General features: G+C 39.0%; 1 long non-coding RNA gene across 2 annotated transcripts in view; it reads right to left on the bottom strand.

Moving 5' to 3' along the window:
• Positions 1-8,542, bottom strand: part of LOC109395308 (uncharacterized) — a 39,486-nt gene extending 30,944 nt beyond the window's left edge. For both annotated transcript variants that reach the window (XR_002126637.1, XR_002126636.1), the window contains exon 1: positions 8,485-8,542. This is a non-coding gene — a long non-coding RNA (uncharacterized LOC109395308). The remainder of the gene's footprint in view (positions 1-8,484) is intronic.
• Positions 8,543-13,247: the final 4,705 nt, after the last annotated feature.

Genomic DNA, 13,247 nt, shown 5'->3' with positions numbered 1-13,247 from the left:
AGCTACCCCAGACCCAGTACTGGTGGTAGCCGTCCTCGGTTCACAGCATGGCCTCTCTCACATGACTCCCGGTGCAGCACAGACAGCGAACAACCAGGGATTGCTTTGCAACTCCTATCAGGTAGTTCCTGACCGGTCACAGGCAGTGGCTGATCTGGGCCTGTACTGCAGCCTTTCCCAAGAGGCTCCAGAACCAACATACTTGGAGGTTGGCTTCAGACCACAGCAGAACACCACCCAATTAGCCCCACAAGTGACATACACAAAGGGTGGTCTCTACAAGCTCCAGACCCTGCTGGAGAGAATCCTTCTCCTTGGAGTAAGCCCCCCACCTCACACACACACACACACACACACACACACACACACACACACACACACACACACACACACTCACAGCAGCCCAGAAGCTGTGGATGTAGCCAAATCCCTCAGCCAGTCAGCCTGAGGGTCAATCCCACCCCCTGACATGCCATTAGCAATCAAGGCTCAACTATAACAGGAGGACATACACAATCCACACAAGGGTCACTCCTGGAGCACCCAACTCAGCTGACCAGGGAGACTGTGCCACTGGGCCCAACAGGACACCTACTCCATAAGGACATCAGGCAAGATTGGGAGATGTAGAAGATCTACCTAGAAACAAACATAGAAACAAAGAAAGACAGGCAGCCAAAATGAGGAAACAAAGAAATACAACCCAAATGAAAGAACAGGAGAAAACTCCAAAAAAAGAACTGAACAAAATGGAGGCAAGCAAACTACCAGATACAGACTTCAACACAATGATTATAAGGATGCTCAAGGAACTTAGTGAAAACTTCAACAAAGAGACAGCAAGCATAAAAAGGACATAGGAACCATAAAAAAAAGGAACCAGTCAGACGTGAAGAATACAATAACTGAAATGAAGAATGCACCAGAAGGAATCGCCAGCAAGTTAGATGAAGCAGAGGATCGAATCAGCAGTTTGGAAGACAAGGTAGCAGAAAACACCCAATTGGAACAGCAAAAAGAAAAAAGAATTTTTAAAAAAATGGAAGATAGTTTAAGAGACCTCTGGGACAACATCAAGCATAACAATATTTGCATCATATGAGTATCCGGAGGAGAAGTGAGAAAGCTAAAGATTGAAAGACTATTTGAAAAAATAATAACTGAAAAGTTCTCTAACCTAGTGAAGGAAACAGACATAAAAGCCCAGGAAGTGCAGAGAGTCCCAAGCAAGATGAACTCAAACAGGCCCACACCAAGACACATCATAATTAAAATGCCAAAGGTTAAACACAAAGAGAGAATCCTAAAAGCAGCAAGAGAAAGACAACCAGTAACTTATAAGTAAGTCAGCTGATTTCTCAACAAAACTTTGCAGGCCAGAAGGGACTGGCAGGAAATATTCAAAGAGATGAAAAGTAAGGTCCTACAACCAAGCTTACTCTACCCAGCAGAGCTATCATTTAAAATTGAAGGACAGATAAAGAGTTTCCCAGGCAAGGAAAAGCTAAAGTTCATCACCATCAAACCAGTATTTTTACAAGGAATGTTAGAGGGACTTCTTTAAGATGAAAATAAAAAAATAAAAAACATGAATAATAACATGACAATTACTTCTAATGTAAATGGATTAAATGCTCTAATAAAAAACATACGGTGGCTGAATGGATAAGAAAACAAGACCCTTATATATGATGCAAACAAGAGACTCCTTCAGATCAAAAGACACACACAGACTGAAAGTAAAGGGATGGAAAAAGATATTTCATGAAAATGGAAACAAACAAAAAGTTGGAGTAGCAATACTTATACCAGACAAAATAGACTTTAAAGCATAAGTTATAACAAGAGACAGAGAAGGACCCAGTAATCCCACTTCTGGGCATTTACCCGAAGAAATCCAAAACGTTACTTCAAGAGATCATGTGCATCCATGTTCACTGCAGCATTGTTTTACAATGGCCAAGATGTGGAGGCAGCCAGGGTATCTGTTGTTGATGAATGGGTGGAGGGAGGTGGTACATATATATCTGGAGTGTTGCTCAACCATGGAAGGGAATGGGATCTCACCATCTGCAGCTGCATGGATGGACCTGGAGGATATTGTGCTGAGTGGGGTATGTCAGACAGAGAGGGACAAATGCAGTAAGATTTTGCTTGTGTGTGGAGTCTGGTGAGCAAAATAAATGAACAGGCAAAGCAGAAGCAGGCTCATAGATGCAGAGAATATTTTGGTGGTTGACGAATCGGGTGGGGATTGGGTGGGTGGGTGAAAGGGAGGCGTGGATTGGTTGTTGCCAGGTAGTCTTGGGGAAGTAGGGTACAGCATAAGGAATACAGTCAGTAATATTGTAATAGCTATGTATGATGTTAGACAGGTGCTAGATTAATCAGGGTGATAGATGGGTGGGGGTTGGGGAACCGGGTGAAGGAGGTGAAGGGATTGGGAAGAGCAAATTGGTGGTTACAAAATAGTCATGGGGATGTAAAGCATAAGGAATGTAGTCAATAATATGGTAATAATTATGTATCCTACCGGGTGGGTACTGAACTGTTCAGGAGGATCACTTGTTAAATTGTATAACTATCTAACCACAAAAAAAAAGTTGGTGAAATATACTTATTAATGAATGTATCAGAACATTTCTGAATTTTAATAAACTATTTGTTATTGAAACAAGCCTGGCATAATTTTGTTCTATTACAAAATCCTCTGTAGTTTTCTAAAATTGTTAAGTCTTCATCTCTTTTACTTGAAAATACCTACAGCCTTCAAAATATATTATCATTGATCCACTCAAAATTTCATGAACACAGATTGTACTGATATCAATCGTCATCCCAAAATTACTATTGTCATGAAGATTTTGAATAATGGAGCAATTTTTGTAATAATAAATGTAAACAAAATGAGAATTAGAGTATTTATTTATTACCTGGTAACACTGATGAGAAAATAGCAAAATCAGAATGACAGGGTGTACCCTCTAATCCGTACGCCATACATAAATTTATGTCAGGTGCTGAACATTCTTTATTTATACCACTTTATGTTCTAAGGGAAGATTATTCAGATGGAAAACTAGCTAGGAAGGTTATTCAAAAGTTAAAAAAAATTTTTTTTAACCAACCATAAAATTTTGCTTTAGGAGCTTTTTCAACACTTGTGATCTTAAATTACCACACAAGTCATAATGTAAAAGTAATGAAATATTCTATAAAAATGTTCACTAGAATTTAAAATTTTAAATTAAGGGCATTTGGAAGTTCAATCATTCTCAAAGAGACTGTAAAGATGATTAAAATCCTTAAGGAAGCCTGAAAGAAAAAGGTCACAGTCATTATTGGAAATGTAATACAATGTTAACTCTCAGGTTTCACATTTAGACTAGAAAGCTTACGTTCAAGCCATTACACCAATTTTTATAGAATACAATGTTTTTCCACTCACGGTCCATCTATTGAAAAGCTGTATGTGGGCAATAATGATTATCAACTCAAATTAGTCACACACACCAGGGTAAATTGCAAATGAAAAGCTTCTTCAATTACCCAAACTAACATAAATGATTTATTTCCTTCTGCTGACATGAAAGGAAAAGAGTTGAATGCTCATGACAGATAGCATTTACCCACCCCACACGGAGGTCACAGAGCTCACTCAGCACAAATATTCCCAGGAAAGGTTCAACTTGGCAAAAAAGAAACCATCTATTCCAAAAGGTCACCACGTCAGCTCGACTTTTCCTCTGCTATGAGAAAAATCCTGTCAAAGTCCATGACAGCAAGGCAGCAGCTGCTGTGTAGAATGATACCCTCCAAATGAGAATTGTTTCTCATATGCCCCAATGCAACTCTGCCACTTCACAGACTATCGCTTATCTGCTCTGACACCATTCTTAGTCGCAACCCCATGGCTTTGCTCTTGCATCTCAAATGCCTGCTCCAAATATTTCTCTACATTTTACATCGTCTCAAGCCCAGCTGACAATCACACGGTCTCAGTCAAGTCTAGTGCGACCCAAACTCCTTCTAAGGGCCCATAAATCCCTACATAATCGGATCCTGCCTAGGTCTCCAGTCCCAACCCCTGCTTACTCCAGCCACACTGAACTTACACCCCAAAACCTGTCTCGCCTCGAGCCCCCGCCTAGTATGTTCCTACCCCCACCCGACCCCCACACACACTCTGCTCCTCGCTGACTATCATAGCTTGGTCTTTGCTTAAACCCGACTCCCTCAAGGAGGACTTTCCTATTTATCTCAAGTAGGTTCCCCACCTTTATTTCCCCAGTTTTGGTCCCTTCTTTTCTTCTCAACAGTGTCACAATTTGCAATTATTTTCCTTTGCTCCTCACGTTTTTCAGTGTCCACACTGGGATCGTTGTCTGTCTTTTTTCATCCCAGGTTTATTGAGAGATAATTGACATATAACATTGTGTAAGTTTAAGATGTACAATGTGTTGATTTGGTAATTGCAAATGATTACCACCATGGCATTAGCTAACACCTCCATTATGTCACATAATTAACAATTCTTTTTTGTGGTAAGAACATCTCAGAACTACTCTCTTAGCTACTCTCAAGTACACAATACAGTATTATTAGCTTTAATCACTATGCTGTATGTTAGATCTTCAGAATGTATTCACCTTTTAACTGGAAGTTGTACCCTTTGACCAACATCTCCTCATTTTTCCTCTGATATTGTCTGTCTTCTTCATGTTGTATCCCAAATGCTGGCACAAAGCAAAAGTGCAATAAATGCTTATTCAGTCAAGTCCATCCTATCCTGATCTATCTTTTTCTAACTCCCCTTGTTCTTATAGGGATCAGACCAAAATGAACTCATTACTTACTCAATTTTATCATTATTATTCAAATCAACACCCATACTTACAATATGCCAAGAACTGTAAAGTGCGCCATAACAGCTATTGTTTATTGATTGTCAATTATGTGCTAGGCAATGTTTAAGTACTTTACGTGTTATCTCGTCTCACTATAACCATGTAAACAAGCAAATATTTTTATCCCTATTTTTTAAGATGAGGAAACTGAGACGTAGAGAGGTTAATAATGTGCTCAAGGTATCACAAACAGGAAGTGACAGCTCTCTATTGAATAAAACACAATTTCCAACTTAAGATGAATACCAGGAGAGAGGAGAAAGAAAAAAGAGCTGGAAATTCAAAGGGAAGGGATAATATCTACTTAAGGGAGTCCGGAAAATTTTGTTTGAAGGTGGCATTTAAAATGAGATTTGAAAAAAGTTATGGTTTTGACAAATGAATCCCAGGAAATGGTTCAAGAGACCCTTATCAGAAAGAACATAGTGAGAACAAAGATACAGGGAAAAGAGATACTAAGTGTGCACAGGAAATAGTAATAATAGAGTTATTGTTATATGTTGTCCCATTTTTTCAGCCCAAATAGTGCAAGTCCTTGTCTGCACTTCACTGAAAATTTACCTGTGGCTGAAAAAAAAAAATGAAGACACAATCAAGGTTTTAAAATGATAACTGCTGGGATCTATTCTCTGTTATTAGTTCATTATCTATTTCTGGCCGTTATTCCCTCAGCAACTGGATTTTAAGTTTTTTGATGGCAGGCACCATGTCTTACACTTTCATCAGAGGGGTTAATAAAAACTGACTCTTGAAAATGTCAGTGAACAAGAAGAGGAGTCAGAGGAGACCAGAAAGAGGCCAGGCACGCCACACAGTGATGTCAATGGTACAGTGATAAAAATACAGCCCCCCTGCCCTCAAGGGACTCATATTCTGACACAGAAATGAAATGACTGGTGTAAATGCTTACAGTACATATAGTGAATTTGTTAGGAGAAATACCAAAAACTGCAGCTCTAGAATTCTGCGAAGCAAAGTTATTTTAAAAGTAATTCCAGAGGTATTTAAATTATATTTTCCAAAGTGTTTATGTACAATTTTTTCAAGACAAAAAACAGTAAATGTCTATAACGAGAACTTACAAAATTAAAGCTTTTTGCAAGTTATTTACGTAGACCAGAGGAGAATCTCATCTAAAACTTTAGTACAGTTACCATGAATTCTCCTCAGTGAATAATTCAACTCAGCATTTGCTTTTTATGTTCTCTACCTGTGGTTTTCTAAAATCAAAGTTCTTGACTAGAGAAATTTAAATAACTTTTTTCCCTCTTTCAGTAAAAAGCATTTTTTTTTCAATTCCCTTCACATAGTACCACTATGTGCCCATCAGAACATTTGCCTAAAATCCCAAACAACTGAAAACACACACACACACACACACACACACACACACACACACACACACACACCCTAACAGTTGTATTAGGAAAAGGCTGAGTTGAAGGTGTGTGGTGGTTCTTCCTTATTTATACTATTGAATACACACAATTTTTTTCATTCATTTACTCATTTAACTTCATTGTACAAGTCCTGGTGCTGGAAAATGGCTACAAAATCATGAGGAGATATTTGTCACACACACCCCTTTTTGAAATTGATGTGTATAATAAGCCAGGTTCTGATAATCATAGAAATTTAGAGTTTTGACAATACCTTAGAAGGCATCTAACCAGGCAAAGACCAACTAGACACAGTATTCCCCACTCCCTCCACAGAGGGTAGATATCGCTAATAGATCCCAATGCTCTCTCCCACTGAGCCTGGCATTGCTCAGATTCCTCTTGTACATGATGCTCCAGGCAACCTCTATCCTAGAAGATGAAACATTTATTGTGCATGGCCCTTCTCACAGGATAGAAAATGCATCCTGCACTTCAAGGCACTATGGAGAGCTACAATCTATTTTCAGCTACCATAGTGCCTAATATTCAGCAAAGAGCTCCTTAGTATCCTGAAACATCCTAATAATTTAAAAGCATTACTGCAGTTCACAAAATGGTCTGTGTGGGCAAGCAAATTTGCTTGTGTCATGCGTTTGGTGCTCCTGACCAGTCTTATGCTACATCTCAGCACGGCTGGGTCCTGCGTCACTTAGTCTGTGAGCTACTCCTCAATCTTGGGGGACACCATAACTTCTCTCCACACCTGAGATTAAGGCTGTGCTGAAGGACCCATTCTTGCCCTTCTGTTCTTCTCTCAGCACACACCACACTCACTCACCCACATCCATGGCTTCATGTAAACTGTTCCCTCATGTAAGCCTCCAGTTCACATTTTCCCAGCTCCAGACCCACAATCCCAATTCTTGGTTGGAGTTTCTACATGCATGCCTTGCTATCACCACCAACTGAACATGAAAACGTCATCCTTGTCATCAAAACTCCTTTTCCCTTCCTGCTTTATACCAACAGCACTGCCATCTTCCAATCACCCAGGCTGGAAACCTGGGGCTCTCTTTCAGCTCCTCCTTTTCACTCTCTGTTTCTAAACGATCACGAGGGCTGACCAATTCCAATCAGAAAACGTCATTCGAGTCTGTCCCCTCCTCCCAATCCCCAGCACTACTGCCCTCATTGGGGCTTTCATCTGTTCCCACTTTAATGCCTGGCACTCGCCTTCTAACCTGTCTTCCTGCCTGAATCTCCCTCCCCTAAACCATCCATCCATCCCATCTCCCTGCCCCCTCTAAATAAGACTGGTATGTTTCCTTACACATGTGATTATATTATTCCCCACCTCTGCTAAAAAATGCCTCTACATTCCTTCAGAATAAAGTCAACGTCTCCCAGTAACTTTAAAATAAAGCTCAAATTCCTCACTGGGGATTTCAAAGTTCTCCACAAACAAGGACCAGGTGCCTTTCTCATGACACCATGTTGTGATTAAAAGCTCAGACTCTGAAGCCAGATTGCCCAGCTTTGTGACATTAAGCAGCACTGCTGCACATGCTGGTGGAGACTGAGGGGTCCTGTGTGAGGCATCTGGCTGAGGGCTGAGGGGTGAGCGGGGGTAGAAGTGTAGCCCATGCTCTACTCACCAAGCTGTGTGCCAGGTTCGGAGGAAGTGGCACTCTTTTCTACTTCACTTCCAGGCACTCTGAGAGCTCCAGTTCCTTATCTACAAAGTGGGGCTAACGCTAAGGCTTATTTCATGGGGTTGTCATGAGAACTGAATGAATGTGTGTAAAGCCTTGGAACAGCGCCAGGCACTTAAGTGCTCAATAAGTGTCAGCTGTTACGCCCACACTTTCCCCATTCTTTACACTTTAAATATTATAGAATTTATTTACTATTTTGCTCATGTATAATCTGTGCTTTTTCACCTTCATGGCTGTCATGGCTCATTCTGCTTTCTCTTCCCGACTTTCCTTCCTCAGCGACTCCAATCTCTGCCTGCTGATACATTGCTGTCCGCTCTTTAAACTCTGCTGATCTGCTAGGATTGCCTGCATGAAGTCTTACTTGATCACTATAAATAGGAATTCTGTAGACTTGCACTCAGCGCTCAGGTACCTGTGGACCATACTGGGAAACTTAGTATATATAGTGTATTTTGTACTATCTAAACTTATACTCACCTCAAGGCCTTATCTCCCTTGAAGATCTGAAGTGTCTTACGGTATCGATTCGGTTCTTTATGTTTCCACGTGCGCACAGCCCTACGGTGACATAACAGGCTCCTAATGGGCAGTAACAGAATCATTTATGAGTACTGACTATGTGCAAGGCGCTATAAAAAGTGTTTCACACGCAGTATTTAAATTCTCACGCAACTTTTATAGTATCATTATTTCCCTTTCATACGGGAAACAGTGTTTAAACAACTTGCTTAGGATTAAGCAGCTGAAAGGGATGGGGCGAGATTAGAACCCAGGACCTTGCTGGTTCAGACACTGGGCTCTTTTTGCTTCTTGTTTGTTCCTCCCCCTGCCCAGGAGTTACCACTTACTGATGGCCGCATATTATGTTCCAGGAGCTTTCCTTACATTATTCCCAAGCTTCCTTGCAAAGTGGTTATTACTATTCCCATATACATGAGGAAAAATCAAGGCTCAGCCATGTTACCCTAAATCGCACAGCTGGTAAACTCCAGATTGAATTTTTAATCCTGACCACAGAACTCCTTCCCCCAAAACAGCACTTGTCATATTTCAGGAGCAGTCTCTTGAGAAATGTTATTGCCATTATTATTATTATTATTATTATTATTCACAGGGTCTCATTTATGTGGTTCTATTTTATTTAGGCACCCTTTTGACAGAAACCATCACTATATTACTTATAGAAAAAATGTTATTTCTGCATTATATTTTGTCAATTTTTGCCTTTATATATTGACTACTCTGTCCTACTTATTAAAAATAATTTGGTAAAAAAAAATGCTCATTCTCCCAAGAATCTGATGGAGTTTTACATACAAATGATCTTGACATCAGAAAGATGAAAGGTATTGATATTAGATGATTGGTTATATAAACAGATATTAGATGATTGGTTATATAAACAGAGGTCAGGAATATGTTGAGAGATCCAAACTTAGTACTTGTGATTGTTAATTTCACTTGTGATTATTAATTAAGATCACTAGGTTTTGCCTGGTGGTTCTATTGCATTCCAGTTATTTGGAAGGTCAAAATATTACACCTATAGAAACAAGAAGACACTGATATAAATACCAAAATGAACCTTGAACAAAATGCCATGCCTAGAGAGAAGAGGGGGGAAAGGAAAGATGCAGAATCAGAATTAACCATTAGATTGTAGAAAATATAAGAATATAATTTTGAAAAACAAAAATGGCAGGGGATACTGATTTTACTGGAAATGACTCAGACCTATTGATGAGAAAACAATAATAGCAAAAAAACATGTATGCAGCAACTACGAAGGTAATTAAAAGTTACTTAAAATATACGTATTATTTAAAGTTGCATGACTGAAATATCATTATTCAATTTTGCCAATGCTCCTTATTTAATTGGAAAAATTCTATTGTTTTAAGGGAAAAAAATTGCAAGTGAAACTAGAAAAAAAATTAATGGAACCAAAAATCTTCCCAAGCAAGAAATAACTCCAAAAGAGTATTCCTTGTTATAAAAGTACTAATATCTGGAGCTCCCAGAGGTTTCTGAGTAAAACTAGACACACTTGCAATGCATTATAAATATGTAATTACCATTTAAATGGAGGGAGAAAGCTGGTGAGTGAAATGAGAAAAGGGCATTTCAAAAAGCCAACTACAGGCTGGCATTTTGGGCAATGATCGTCTTATCTACAGAGTCAGGTTAACAAAGCTATTGTCATTCTGCCACTCACGCTCAGCCTTAACTGCTTCTCTCCTTTACCAGAAGGAAACATTGGGTTAAGTCTTTTTCATCGATTTTCAGTCACAATTTACTCATTAGCCTCTGGCATGCTCAACACATAATTCAATAGCATATGTTTACCAAAAGACAGCTAAGAAACATAAAGGCTTCTCTTTTTATTTGGGCACTCAAATTATAAAAGTAAATGAAATTCTGCAGTAAATTTCTATTGGTTGTACAATTATGATGGTTGGGGTCACTCATCTCATCTCACCTACAGTCCAACAATGAAGGTTTCCTTAATAACATCCCTGTTTGTGGATTTGGCTGAGCAGTAACTTGGATGTGGAAAATACTGCCTTATTCTATTGGGTTGTCTTAAAAGTCATGACACATTTTTGCAACGAAAAACATTAAAAAAATATGTCATGACTTTTCCGACAACCCAATAAAAAAGGTATTGAACATCCTTTTCAAATGAGTTTCAAATATGTCATGTAGATTTCAAAATTCTGGAAAAGTATCAAATGTGGTTTTACTGGACAGCTGCATAACGAAGAATAGAAGGTAAAAGATTTGTCCAGAATCACACAAATTAAGTGAAAAGACTCCTTCCCTTGTTCCCTGTGTATTTCAGAAGTCTAATCTATTTTGGGGGTTACTGTTACATTTCTCATCATGAGATTAGCTACTTCTAATGATACATTTGTCAAAACCCATTTGCATTTATCAGGGTGACATATGTTGCTTGGATTAATCATTGCTTCTATCTCAAAAAACCGAGTAGTTTTCAAGGAAGGCTATAACAAATATGAAGCATGAAAAAATTAGTAAATCATGAAACCAAAGGCTGGGGAGACATAGGCAACCACGTGACAAAAGTGGTGGGATTAGGAGTAACATACTGGCTACTTTTATTTAGCTATCCCTTTGTATCTTCTTTTGGTTCTTTCACTTGGTATCTTTAAAAAATTGTTGCAAATCACTGTAACAAGTTAGGCAAACACTGGTTAGCCATTTAGTGGTCTTTTCCATCACCTAAACCAAAGGTCAAGAAACTATTGCTCACAGACCAAATCTGGCCCTCTGCATGACTTTGTAAATAAAATTTTACTAGAACACAGCCATATATATTCATTTATATGAATATATTGTCTCTGGCTGATTTTGCACAATGACAGCAAAGTTGAGTAGACAATAAGGCCCCCAAAGCCTAAAATATTTACTATCTGGCCCTTTATAGATAAAGTTTGCCAATCCCTGATCTAAACCGTTCCATCTCTTAGTGTTCTAGGAGGAAATTATACTTTCTGGCCACAACCTTCTACTCCTCTACTCTCCGTCCCATTAGATCTACCTTTTTCTACTTCTCCAAGATACCCCATTTTTTCAATTATGTTCTTTTTCTAGTATTATCTACCATCTTCTGTTTGCATATCTGTCCCTTCTCAGTCACCAACATAATCAATTCCATTCCAAAATTTATTTGACCTGAAAATAAAGCTGGGTACATGTGGCCCAATCTCTGCACTGGGCCAATTAAAAAAAAATCAATTCAATACCAATGGAAAGACATAATTGAAAGAAATTTAAATATTTACTTAGACTATAAAGAAAATGCAGAAGTGGTGAGGAGAAGTATACCCTTAATGAGTAGTAGAACATTTTGAAATCCTATCTTCCAAGCATCACTATTCTAATACTCCCCCCAAAGCAATGACAGCTGCTGTGGTAGACGCTATGGTGTGCTGCCCAAACCTCCCATTCAGGAACAAGGCACGTGTTCCTCCAGCTGCCAGGCTCTCTTTGGGAATTGCCCTCAACCAAAGGAAGCCACCTCACTCAAAGCTAAGCCTCCATTTGGAGAGCATCCCACACCTGATGATGATTGATATGGGGGTTTAGGCCCCTTTGCCTCAGTTAGGGCGGCCATCCAGGTTCCAGAACTCCCTAGAAGATTGACTGAGGCCTCTGCTGCAATTATATGACAATTCAACTATCCCCTCTGCCCAAGTCCGCTCCTCTTTCTCCCTTACATGTGTTATTCCTAAGGGCGTTCCCAAATAACCGCTTCAGGCAAATCTCTGCTGTGGAGCCCATTTCCCAGGAAACTCAATTTAACTCAGCTGCTCTCTTCAAACTCTCTCTCATCCCGTTTTCTCATCACCCAAACAGACGTTTCCTCACATCAGTCTTTCTAGCTCTTTATTTCTCTCTCCTCACAGTCCTGTTTCCTCACAACCCTGCATCTATTCCTTTTCCCCTCAATAGAATTCACTATCTTTTCTTCAAGTTTACTAACTACATACAAAAAAGAACCCATAACTAATTCTTTAATTTATACTAGTATGTTTTAATGCCTTATTGTATGATTTCAAAATACTGCCTTATAGAAGTCTGTTTCGGATTGGACTATCAGGTCTAATTTTAAAAATGTTTCACTGTTTTATTTTTAACAGAATATCTAACCAAGAAGAATTTAAAATTGTGTCTTTTATATTCTGTATTTAAATGTCTTTATATGATTGTTATAGTCAACCGAATGGTGAATGCTCTTCTGCAATCACACTTCTCCCCAGCAATATCTTTTCGATTCAAAATGAAAATGCTCTGGCACAAAACCTGGACAACAAGGCAGCATGAGAAGACAGAAAAGTTTTTAAATTACAAATATCATCAAGTTCTTCTTTAGTAAGTCTGCATCTGAAAAAAAAGGAAAGGAAAGAAGGAGGGAAGGAGAGAGGGAGGGAAAAGAGAGACAGAAGAAGAGAAAAAGAGAGAAAGAAGAAAGAGGGCAAGGGGAAGAAAGACAAAAGAAGGGAAAGGAGGGGAAGGGGGCAGATGGGAGGGGAGGGGAGGGGAGAACCAAGTTAAAACAAATCAAGATAAAATCATTGTAAATTCATGAATTACTTTGCATGCTGTACTTCTGAAGTTCTAGAATTATTATCTTTTTCACAGACTAAATGTTTAATTTTCTGAAATTTCCAACATTGGCACAAGTTAGAACTAACAACTAATTTTTATTCTGCTTA

Source organism: Hipposideros armiger, unplaced genomic scaffold (genome assembly GCF_001890085.2).
Source record: "Hipposideros armiger isolate ML-2016 unplaced genomic scaffold, ASM189008v1 scaffold_465, whole genome shotgun sequence".
Taxonomy (NCBI): Eukaryota; Metazoa; Chordata; class Mammalia; order Chiroptera; family Hipposideridae; genus Hipposideros; species Hipposideros armiger.
This window is presented reverse-complemented; position numbering and strand designations above follow the sequence as displayed.